The following is an 11,812-nucleotide window of genomic DNA, read 5'->3' as shown; positions in this document are numbered from 1 at the left end:
TTCAAAACTGAGTTACGTATAATATTTTCAAAATTTGATAACGTATCGCTGAGATATAGGTCATCGAATATAGCGAAAAATGCCACACATCAATTTTTTAAATGGCTATAACTCTGGTTCCTTTTCTGGTATCAAAATGATATTAACAGGGTCTTATAGGCAATTGATAAGGCTTTGATTTTTAATTATGAAATTAAATTGAAGTGACCTTGAAATGCATTTGACCTTGAATTAAAACAGAAAAATTTAAATAGCAAAAAACACGTCACCTTCGATTTGGGTAATTTTTACATATTATGTCCGTCACAATGTTCCTAACCATCTGTGAAAAAATTGGAGTGGGCCATTCATAACTTTCGCGGCAAACGCCGTTTTCATGCATCAACATCACGCAACCGCGCGTGACCTTGAAAGACAGAGTCAAGACATGCTTGCTTGTGTACACTTTCTGAAATGAATGATTGCTGATTAGTGATATCCCAAACTCTGCGAGAATGGAAATGCATAGTCATCGTAGTCAAGCATTCACGTTCCATAGTATGTAAAAGTGTCTCAGGCAAACGGTATTTTGCGGTGAATTTTGAGCCGTGTGGAAATGCATCATGAAGTAAATTCAACGAAAACATTATCACGCTACGATATTTTCACGTCTTTTGATCTCCACTATACGAAAGAACATACATTTTTTAGTATGTATGGGGAATTTCTAGTTAATCCAATAATAAATATGGCAGTTAGAGGCCTGCTAAGAGTAACATGTCGCCGGCTGAGGCGGGCTCGGCCGATGCGGGAAACGCAGCAATCACAATTTTGTGTTTACACGTTCATATTTCAATTGTTTACCAACCGATTTTCAAAATTCTTTCACCATAAGATTGCCTGTACATTTCTTAGTCTTCTCACAAAATTTGACACGAATCGAACGTAATCAGCGGTAGGGAGCGCGATGTAAAGACGGAACCGTTCCGTTCCGTCCCGGCACAGTCTACAATTCAGGCGGCGCGTAGCGGTCGGCGCCGGCTGCCGAGCCGCCGCGTTGCTGCGGCGACAGGATGTTCACTTTACACCGCTATTACTAGAACAGTTGTGAACCGATTTTCTTATTGCTTGCACGATGAGATGCCCAATTCAATTATTGACAGGTAGCCATAATTAATTTCGCATTAATCTTATGAGATATTGGCGAAAAACAGGAGGGGTGGGCGAAATTCGTTCTTCCCCGTCCACTGCGCGTGCTAACATACGTTTGCATATGTGCAATTTTCTTCAAAACTTATGAATGGCCCACTCTAGAGTTCTGCACGGCTGCAATTTTCCACAGCCTAGCCGCCCCGCAGCCGTGGCTCCACAGCCACAGCCGCCCACAGCCGTGTCAAACTGTGGGCAGCCAGCCGTCAGCCGGCCGTGGATACTTTCAATGAAATGCAACCAAATAGTATATAATAAGTTGTTTTTAGTTCAAACATATAGCCAAAAGCGCATTGCAATGGGCTATAGTTTCTCAAGCTCATGAAGCATCATAGGTTAAGTGGTTGTGTATCTGGCTTTAGGCCGAAGGCCTGAAGCCTGATGCGCATCGCATGCCTACACAAGCCCTTGCAAGGGGTTAAGAAAGATGGGTAGATAGGTACCTACATCAACAGAAAACATACACAACGAACCAGAATAGAAGCACTAGCAGTGTAGACATCTAATGCCAAATCCTGAAGCATGGTTGTGGGACAGAACAACAGACCCTGATGCTTTTCATTATCAATGTTAGGTATGGAAAATGAAACTGAAGTTGATGGACATTGGACTGTCAAACAGTGATAGTCTAGTCAAAACTCTTGCTTCTTTCTTACCTTGCATATTTTCTGGGGTGTGATATGCCAGGCTTGAAGCAGCCTTCTGAGCAAGTCTCAAACTATTTTGATATGCAAGGCATCAAAACACTACTGAGCATCCAAGAAAGAAAAACGTTCATCTATTTTGATTTTTCCAAATAATGATCTTCGCTCAAATCCCCAAGGACGTGCGAGCCACAATTGCCTCTTTCAATCAAGAATTTAATGGAGTTTTTAATGACGTCAATAGCAAAGAAGTGGCAATAAATTGTTTTTTGTCACTATAAACAGCCATAAAAATAATAATTATTAAATAATAATGCTATATAGTTAAAACATTGCTCTCAAACAACGGTTAGGCATCAAATTTAAACATTTTCAGAAGAAGACGTCATTTTTTTAGTAAAGTCAACAGCTCGTGTAAGAAATATTGTGTTCAGGGTTTTCACCGTCATGTGAATTACGTGTTCAAGGTTTTCACCATCATGTGAATTAACTGTAAGTAAGGTTCATGCTCACTTATAATCTAATTCCATTGGCTCCGTTGATCAGCATTTTCTGTTAGCGGTCACTCACACACCAGTTAGAACATAAAGCGCCAGTTTTATATTATGTAATCTTGCCGAAAATCCAGAATTACTTCTAAGAGTTATTTTAGATAATATTTTATGAAGCCTTTACCTGCCTTTACCTAGGTGTGATTTCTTTTTCTATTACCTGAAAGAATTATTGAACGCTCGTCTTCAATAGCTGTAAGTAAGGTGCTTTCCTAATGACCAGGTGAGATTGATTTGAGAGGGATGTGACAATGCAGCATGTTGCATTTTCTGAAACTGTCAAGCTCTTGATGATGAAGGAACAATTGGTACCTATAATTAGTATTCTGTACCAGAGTGCAAACTCCCCTACAGCAAATGGTAAAACCATTACAGGTTTTCAAAGGCTTCACCACTTTCAATGTTGCTGGGCATCCTTTGCATGATTTTTACAGGCTAGACTGCTTATTAGAATGTAAGATTAAGGATTTAAAATTTTATATTTTAGTACTTAAGATTGAGCTGGAAATCTCACAGCCGTGGCCACAGCCGTAGCCGTGTTCTTGGAGATATTTGCAGCCGCCCCGGCCCACAGCCGTGGGGCTGCAGCCAGCCACGGCTGCAGCCGGCCGGTGCAGACCTCTAGCCCACTCTAATTTTTTCACAGGTTGTTAAGAATATAGTATTGAATAAAATATATGAAAATGAGCCAAATCGAAGGTGACGTGTTTTTTGCTATTTCAATATTTGTGCTTAAGAACAGAGTTAAGCAAATTTCAAGGTCATATAATTAAGTTAGTGCAATTCTAAACAAATGCTTAAGAAATTACCTAAACAGTAAGGTTTATTTCATTCAAATCAAACAAGTACAACCAAAGTTATGGTCGTTCAAAAATATAAAGATGCAACATTTTGTAAAAATTTGATGCCCTATATTTAGAAGACCTGTGGTCAGAATGTGCAAAAAACATCAATGTTATGTCCGGGGCCACACAGGAACTCGCTCACAAATTTATAATGAAATCGCTGATGGTAAGGTGCAAAACAGCCGATTTTTGTTCGATTTGACGTGGAATGCCCCTCAGGTAAAACATGACAGACATATGCGCGGTAAGGGATTCCAGACTCAAATCAATTAGCTCAGCCCTAATATTGAATCTTTAGTAACAATGCTGATTAGATCCTGTTTCTATCCGTACCCAAACTGCCAAAGGCATTTTATGCTCGTAAATGCCCATCGTGAATAGACTCGCTTTCATTGTTGGTAACAGCTCGCAAGGACTTGTGTTCAACACACGTGTCCACGATTAGTGGTGCCACGTGTTAGTTGAGGGGACATGAGAAGACACGTGCCAAATAAGTTGCGACACGTGACTATGGTGGATATATATTTACTGCTGCACGCGTCACTAATCACTCGCTGCATGGGCCTGAGTTAACCCGGCAGTTGCTGGGGTATTTCGCCACCCACCGTTTGCTGGGGGGGGGGGCGTTAAACGCCCCCAGCCGATAACTCGAGAACCAATAGACGCAGCGAAACGCACGAGGCGGCAAACGAAAGAACGCGACAAGACGCTTCAGATGAGTACTTTAAAGTTGAATTTTGAGGTCACAGGTCGGGTCAAGGTCAGGTCAAACACCTGAAATCGGGCTTTCAGTAGCATGGACTTCAGGATTTCGCAATGGGCGCCTCTCGTCATAAACTCTGTCAAAACGGTGCACAATCCATCATATAAGGCCTACAAGAGTGTAAGCTCCATGTAGGGGTCAGTCAAGCATAGGTCAAGGTCAAGGTCAGGTCAACCGGGCAGGCACATATCCCCGAAAATCAAAACTGATATTCGCAGCCTGTGACACATGTTTTATGGGTAATTTGGGGCGTAGAACACGATGGTGGCATTCATTTTATCATATGTGTACGTGTTTCGCCAAAAAAGTTCAATTTAAGAAATACATGTATCATGGTCGTGAAGTAGTCACGAGAAATTGCCAAGATTCAGTTCAAGATTTTGGAAAATGCGGAACGAAAATCAAAAATCGAAGATAGCCATTTGATTGTTCATGGTATTGGCAGTCCAATGGCGTTTACGGCATGTCTGTATGTCTATTCTGTGATTTTATATCATTTTTTGAACATATGCCGTTTTTGGTCGAAAACTCAGAAATCATGACGTCACTAAAACCTCGATATCTCAAAAATTTTCCGACCGATTTTTTTGAAACTTTGTCACAATAATTTTAATTCAATTCCCTACAGGTACCTAAAATTTGGCGCGCCTGCGGCGCGCCGTTTTTATGTTATGGCCCGGCGAAAAAAGTGGGGGCGTTTAACGCCCCCCCCAGCAACTCGCGGGTTAAACGACGAACAAGCGGGATGTGCTCAAATTAGACAGAGAATGGTGTGAATTATAGCTAATAACAGTGACAGTGGCTGCCAATTTCCAATTGTGGTGAGGGAGGAAGGGAAGATGGTACAGAAAATTAGATTCACCTATCCTTCTGCTGTTTCGGCGCGGACTGTTACGGCATTACGCTGTTTGGGATCTTACGGTATTTTGAAATGCATCGACATTAGCTTGCTCCACAATTTATTACGGCCATTCATGGGCTATTCGTGCTCAGGATAAGCGCCAAAGGTTTGGAAGACATATACCGCCGACCGAATTACTCGCTACTCGCCGAAGACATATACTGCCGAAGACATATACTCATCCTCACCAGAATTTCCATTCAGTCTGTCTATTTTGGCGGGCGATTTCCGCGCTGCGCCGGGACGGCGGAAATGGCGCTCTGTTGGCAGCGGCGGCGCGCGGCAGCCGGCGGCGGCCGCGTCCCGTCTCGGCGCCCGCCGGCTCCCGCGCCGCTGCACCATCACCATAACTCAATCAGCCGGCGAATCAGGGGCGCGGCGCCCGAGGCGGACGCCGGCGATGGCCGCCCTGTCTGCAGCAGAGTCACTGGAGACAGCCTCGCCGCCGCCGGCATCAAACAAAACTACAAATGGAAATGAATTCCAGCAGACATCGAGCTGAGCGAGCGCTAGATGTGTGCGCCTTTGATGTAAAAGCGGAAAATGTTGAAGGATATTTGAACGACTATCTCCTCTGATTAAGTAAATAAACACGTTTATTTATATTCTGTGGCGGCAATGTGTCGTATTAAAAATCAATTTCGCATCATTGGCCGTCACTTAATGGTTGTTAGAATTGACTGAGTAAAAGATGAACGAAGTTATTTGGAAATGTCAATAGCTACTTGCCATGGCAAAAGATAATACCAGTAAAACGCCTTATAGGGCGACAAACGGAGCGAGCGAGAGGGTGAGCCTTGCACATGCGAAATTGTGAGGGGGTACACTCGGGGGCAGATTGATGTTCTACAACTCTTTATCCACCGGGTTCCTATGGCTCAGCATTGGCAGGCGGCTGCTGCCTGGTACCGGTAGACTGTGCCACTTCACTTACTTGTCAAGCGGCACAGCCTGCCCACACCGTATGACATTGGTCTGGGTCGGTGGCTGGGCCATTCCACGTCAAATCGAACAAAAATCGGCTGTTTTGCACCTTACCATCAGCGATTTCATTATAAATTTGTGAGCGAGTTCCTGTGTCGCCCCGGACATTACATTGATGTTTTTTGCACATTCTGACCACAGGTCTTCTAAATATACATAGCTCATCAAATTTTTTACAAAATGTTGCATCTTCTTATTTTTGAACGACCATAACTTTGGTTGTACTTGTTTGATTTGAATGAAATAAACCTTACTGTTTAGGTAATTTCTTAAGCATTTGTTTAGAATTGCACCTACTTAAATATATGTCCTTGAAATTTGCTTAACTCTGTTCTTAAGCACAAAAATTGAAATAGAAAAAAACACCTTTGATCTGGCTCATTTTCATACATTTTATTGCTTACCATATTCTTAACAACCTGTGAAAAAATTAGAGTGGGCCATTCATAAGTTTTGAAGAAAATGGCACATATGCAAAGGTATGTTAGCACGCGCAGTGGAGGGGGAAGAGCGAATTTCTCCCCACCCCTCCTGTTTTTCGCCAATATCTCATAATATTAATGCAAAATTATTTATGGCTACCTGTCTAGAATTGAATTGCACATCTCATCGTGCAAGCAATAAGAAAATCGGTTCACAACTGTTCTAGTAATAGCGGTGTAAAGTGAACATCCTGTCGCCGCGGCGACGCGGCGACTCGGCAGCCGGCGCCGACCGCTAGCCGCCGCCTGAATTGTAGACTGTGCCGGGACGGAACGGAACGGTTCCGTCTTTACATCGCGCTCCTTACCGCTGATTACGTTCGATTCGCGTCAAATTGTGTGAGAAGACTAAGAAATGTACAGGCAATCTTATGGTGAAATAATTTTGAAAATCGATTGGTAAACAATTGAAATATGAACGTGTAAACACAAAATTGTGATTGGCGCGTTTCCCGCGTCGCCCGATCCCGCCTCAGCCGGCGACATGTTACTCTTAGCAGGCCATATAATTAGTTGTTTAGTTGGCCATATAATATGGCCAACTGCCATATTTATCATTGGAGTAACTAGAAATTCCCCATACATACTCAAAAATGTATGTTCTTCGGTATAGCGAAGATAAAAAGACGTGAAGACATCGTTGCGTGATAATGTTTTCGTTGAATTTACTTCATGATGCATTTCCACACGGCTCAAAATTCACCGCAAAATACCGTTTGCCTGAGACACTTTTACTATGGAACTTGAATGCTTGACTACGATGACTATGCATGTCCATTCTCGCAGAGTTTGGGATATGACTAATCAGCAATCATTCATTTCAGAAAGTGTACACAAGCAAGCATGTCTTGACTCTGTCTTTCAAGGTCACGCGCGGTTGCGTGATGTTGATGCATGAAAACGGCGTTTGCCGCGAAAGTTACGAATGGCCCACTCGAAAGTTACGAATGGCGAAAGTTACGTGTGCCCCCCCCCCTCCCCAGCAGGACACGGAAAACTCAGACCACCAGCACGGCACGGGTTAAAAGTCGTAGATGGGCACCGCTACCCTAGCAAAAGATATTAGCAAAAAGGTGACCTCCATTTACTGGTGCAGTCCTCCTTCTCCCGGTGATGCCCCCTCCTTTTTCCGGAAGCGTCTCACTTATGCTGGTATGCCTCACTTCCCGGGGGCGCCCAACCTCTGCTTGGATCGCCTAATCCATTATGGAGAGACCCACTTTGCTTAAGTCGCCTCATTTCTTCCTTCTAAGAACGACCAATTTGCTGTAGGCGGCCCACTTATCTGGGACGCCCATCTTCTGCTAGAAGTGCCCCTCTTCTTCCTGATGCGTCCCACTTCTGCTACGAGTGCACCTTTTCTGTTAGGGCGCCCCTTTGCTGCTGAGGAGTCTTTTCTACTGTGAATAGGGTGGCCCTCTCCTGTTTGGCGACCCCAAATTCTGCTGGAGGCGCCCCACTTCTGCCCAACTTTTGGTGGGGTGCCCCTCTCTTGCAGGGGGCACTTCTCTTTTGCTGGAGACGCCACTCTTGTGGGGGCGCCCTTCCACTGCGGGGAACGTCTCTCTTCTGCCAGAGGCACCCCCTTTCTTCTTATGGGGCTCCTGTTTTTTTCTGGGGCGAGGCGACCCTCTGCTGCTCGGAACGGGGCACACCTCTCCTTTTACTGGGGCACCGCCCCTCTGCTGGGGTTGCCCTTCCGCTGTCGTCAGGGGCGCCCCTCTTGGTAGAATATACTCCTTTTCTTTTTGTAATGGGGCGCCCCTCTTCTACCGGGGGCGCTCATCTGCTGCTGGGGCGTCTGTCTTCTGCCGGATATTGTCAATGGGGCGCCCATATCCTGTTTGGCGGGCCCAACCTCTGCTGGAGGCTGCCTATTTCTGATTAACTTTTGCTGTGGCGCCTCTCTTCTGCTGGGGCACCCCTCTTCTGCTTGCGGCGCCCGTCTCCTACTGGAGACCCCTCTCTTCTGCTGGGGCGCCCCTCTTCTGCCAGTGGCACCCATTTTCTTATTATGGGGCTCCTTTTTTGCTGGGGCGCCCAGCTGCTGTCAGGGCGCCCCTCTTCTCGGAATGGGGGCGCTTCTCTCCTTTTGCTGGGGCGTCGCTCCTCTTCAGGGGGACACGTCTCCTGCTAAGGGTGCCCTTCCGCGGCCAGGGGCGCCCCTCTTGAACAGAAGGTATTTTACATTCTTGTAACGAGACGCCCTCTTCTGCTGGGGGCGCCCATCTGCTGCTGGGGCGACTCTCATCTGCTGGGAATAGGCAATTGGGCGTCACTCTCCTGCTTGGTGAGCCCAACTTCTGCTGGAGGCGCCCTATTTCTGCTGAACCTTTGCTTTGTCGCCGCTCTTCTGCTCGGGGCGCCCTCTCTGCCGCGGGATATGGGCGCCTTTTTCGGATGGCGGGGGGGGGGGGGCGGCCGCCCCCGTCGCCCCCCTGGATCGGCACCTCAGGCTGAGGTGCCCCTGACAGGCCCGTGGTGCCCTTGCTAGGCCTGTGGTGCCCCTGGACCCTGGCAGGCCTGTGGTGCCTCTGGCGGGCCTAGGGTGCCCCTGCTAGGCTGCTGATGCCCCTGGGACCTGACAGGACTGTGGTGCCCCTGACAAGCCTAAAGTGCCCCCAACAGGCCCGTGATGCCCCCGACAGGCCCAAGGTGCCCCTACGTGATGCCGTGATGCCTGCGAGGCCGGTGGTGCCCCTGCGAGGCTGGTGGGGCCCCTGACAGGCCCATGGTGCCCCTGCTAGACCGGTGGTGCCCCTGGCAGGCCTGTGGTGCCCCTGCTAGGCCGCTGGTGCCCCTGCTAGGCCGCTGGTGCCCCTGGGCCCTGACAGGACTGTGGTGCCCCTGACAGGCCCAAGGTGCCCCTGCAAGGCCGGTGGTACCCCTGTAAGGCCTGTGGTACCCCTGCTAGGCCTCTGGTGCCCCTGACTGGTCCATAGTGCCCCTGCGAGGCCGGCGGCGCCCCTGGCAGGTCTCTGGTGTCTCTGACAGACCTGGGGTACCCCTGACAAGCCTGTGGGGCCCCTCACAGGCCCGTGGTGCCCTTGCTAGGCCTGTGTTGCCCCTGGCGGGCTGGTGGTGTCCCTCTGCTGGGGGTTCCTGCAATAACTTTTGACTCAAGAGAGTCTCGACATTACGTTTGCCAGCATTGCGTTTCTGTCGTCGAGACACGTCGAACAAACTAAAGGTTGACCTTATGATGGGTAATTTTGAGAATTTGACCTCAGGTCAAGGTCATGACCTGACCGGGAAAGGTCATGCTGCATAGCAGTCGATGCGTATCGTCGAGCTGAATACAGCTGAGGTGTTTTTATCGCTCTAGCTTGAATCTATCAAAAGTTATTTAAAAAAAACTGCTGCGGACCTTTCATGACATGGGATGACCTCTGGGAGATAATGAGTGGTCACACTAGGTGCAATGTTCGTATTCAGTGTGTTAATTTTATATGTATCCCAATGCTTGATATTGTCTAGAATGGCGCTCGTCCAAAAGAGATGCCTTTCAGTTTTCTCCCAAAGACTTAATTATACCTACCTACCTAATGGAGACGTCGCACAACTGACCTGACCTTAGGTCACAGATATCGAAATTCCGAGATATACATTTCATGAATAGGGGAAGTTGGGGCAATGCCGGAGTTGGGGCAAAGCCGAAATTCGAGATATTTCTAAAACCGTACGACATGGATGCCACGTCTCAGTGATGCTCTGAAGCTTAAGTGACTACAATTATCGCATGTTTGTAACGAGTTGTCATTTGCAATACTTCGGCTGTGAGGGCGCCAAAAGCGTTTTCAAGGTACGTTTCCCTTGTACTACATGCGCCTTTGAAGCTGCATTTCTTACTCATTATGCTACCGTTTGTCTGGCCAATTCGGTCAAGTACTCTTCAGCATGTCTTTGCATAAGTGTGCTGCCTATTTGAAATTTATACAGCACGTTTAAAAGTTATGGGCCTGCAAATGAAAGTATGGCTGGCTGGGGTAATGCCGAAAACGTGCAATTACGCACGTTAAAGCACGCTACGTGGACTTTACTGCTGTAGAATAGCAACGCGTATTTTTAGTCAAACAAATTACACTTTCAGCCGGCACAACGGCCTGTTACCTATAAGGAATGATTTACCTAGCATTTTTTTTTATTATTATATCACACAATTATAACTTCCAGTGTGCACCGCGTCCTCAAGCTCTTAAAACGCGTGTCAGCTTTGATGAATTTTGGATAAAGTTTGAGATAAATTGGCAAAACATCAATGTCTGCATTCCTCGTAGATCATTTATCCCATTTTCGGCTTTCCCCGCAGTCCGGGGCAACGCCGAAAAAGTCAGTTCTTTGATATTTTTAGTTTTTGCGCTTAACGGTATGCGAATTCATCAAATGCGTCTGGTATGTTTGAAAGACAAAAGACTGGCCTCTCGAATGACGCCAACAAGAATAGCTTATGTTGTCTACCTTGCGTGTGACGGGCGTCAGAAAAAAAGTATTCGGCGTTCCCCCAACTTCCCCTAGTGTTGCTTTCATCAATCGCTGAAAGGTTCAAAGCAATCGTTCAGTCGGTATAGCAATGGTAAGCATTTGAACTTTTTCTTAGGCTAGGTCACTTGGCATAACCTGGTGACCTGACCTTCCATCACCCGCGTCAGACATTTTTACAACATATGCAAAAAAAGATGCATGATAAGGTATGCTGAAAATGGCGGCGCTGCGCGCAGCCGTTTTTCAGATATTTGCGAAAAACCCGAGGGGGAGCGCGATAATTCCCCCTAGCACGGCGCGGGCTTTTAGCTCCCGATTTTGACGGTTTGGCGCCCCCTTTGTATGGAGCGCCCCCGGATTGCCAGGTCGCCCCTATTTCGACTTGCCGCCCCCCCCCTCCCGAAAATTCCTGGATCCGCCCCTGACCTCAGGCTCCCGTGCCCCCTCCCCCCCCCCGGATCCGCCAGTGATGCCACACCACGCGAAACACCGCCAACTACCAGCTGCCGCGCCATAAACACGTGCCAACAACAGTCTATCCCCGCGTTCGATGTCTCTCGGACGGCGAAGATTCTACGCCGTCCGGCCAATCACGTTCCATAACCGCAGCCGAGCCCCCGCTGACCTTGGACGCGATTGGCCGGACGACGTAGAATCTTCGTCGTCCGGGAGACATCGAACGCGGGGTATTTTTGAAGGTCGACTCCGCTCGCGCAACTTTTGACTGACCCTCACTGCTACCATATTGCTTCCATATTATGCTGTGGAAAGGTTTACTTCACCAAGTGGCTAAAAACCTCTATCAAGGTATATTTTCTTAGCAATTTTTCTGACGTTTTGGGGGGGCCAAACAGGCCACTTTAGGCCTTTGGGCCATGGCCCCCGTGCCCCCCCCCCTGGATCCGCCAGTGTCTCAGCGATACGTTATCAAATTTCGAAAATATTATACGTAACTCAGTTTTGAACCATGCC

The sequence above is a fragment of the Amphibalanus amphitrite genome, unplaced genomic scaffold (assembly GCF_019059575.1).
Source record: "Amphibalanus amphitrite isolate SeventyFive unplaced genomic scaffold, NRLGWU_Aamphi_draft 000863F_arrow, whole genome shotgun sequence".
Classification (NCBI taxonomy): Eukaryota; Metazoa; Arthropoda; class Thecostraca; order Balanomorpha; family Balanidae; genus Amphibalanus; species Amphibalanus amphitrite.
This window is presented reverse-complemented; position numbering follows the sequence as displayed.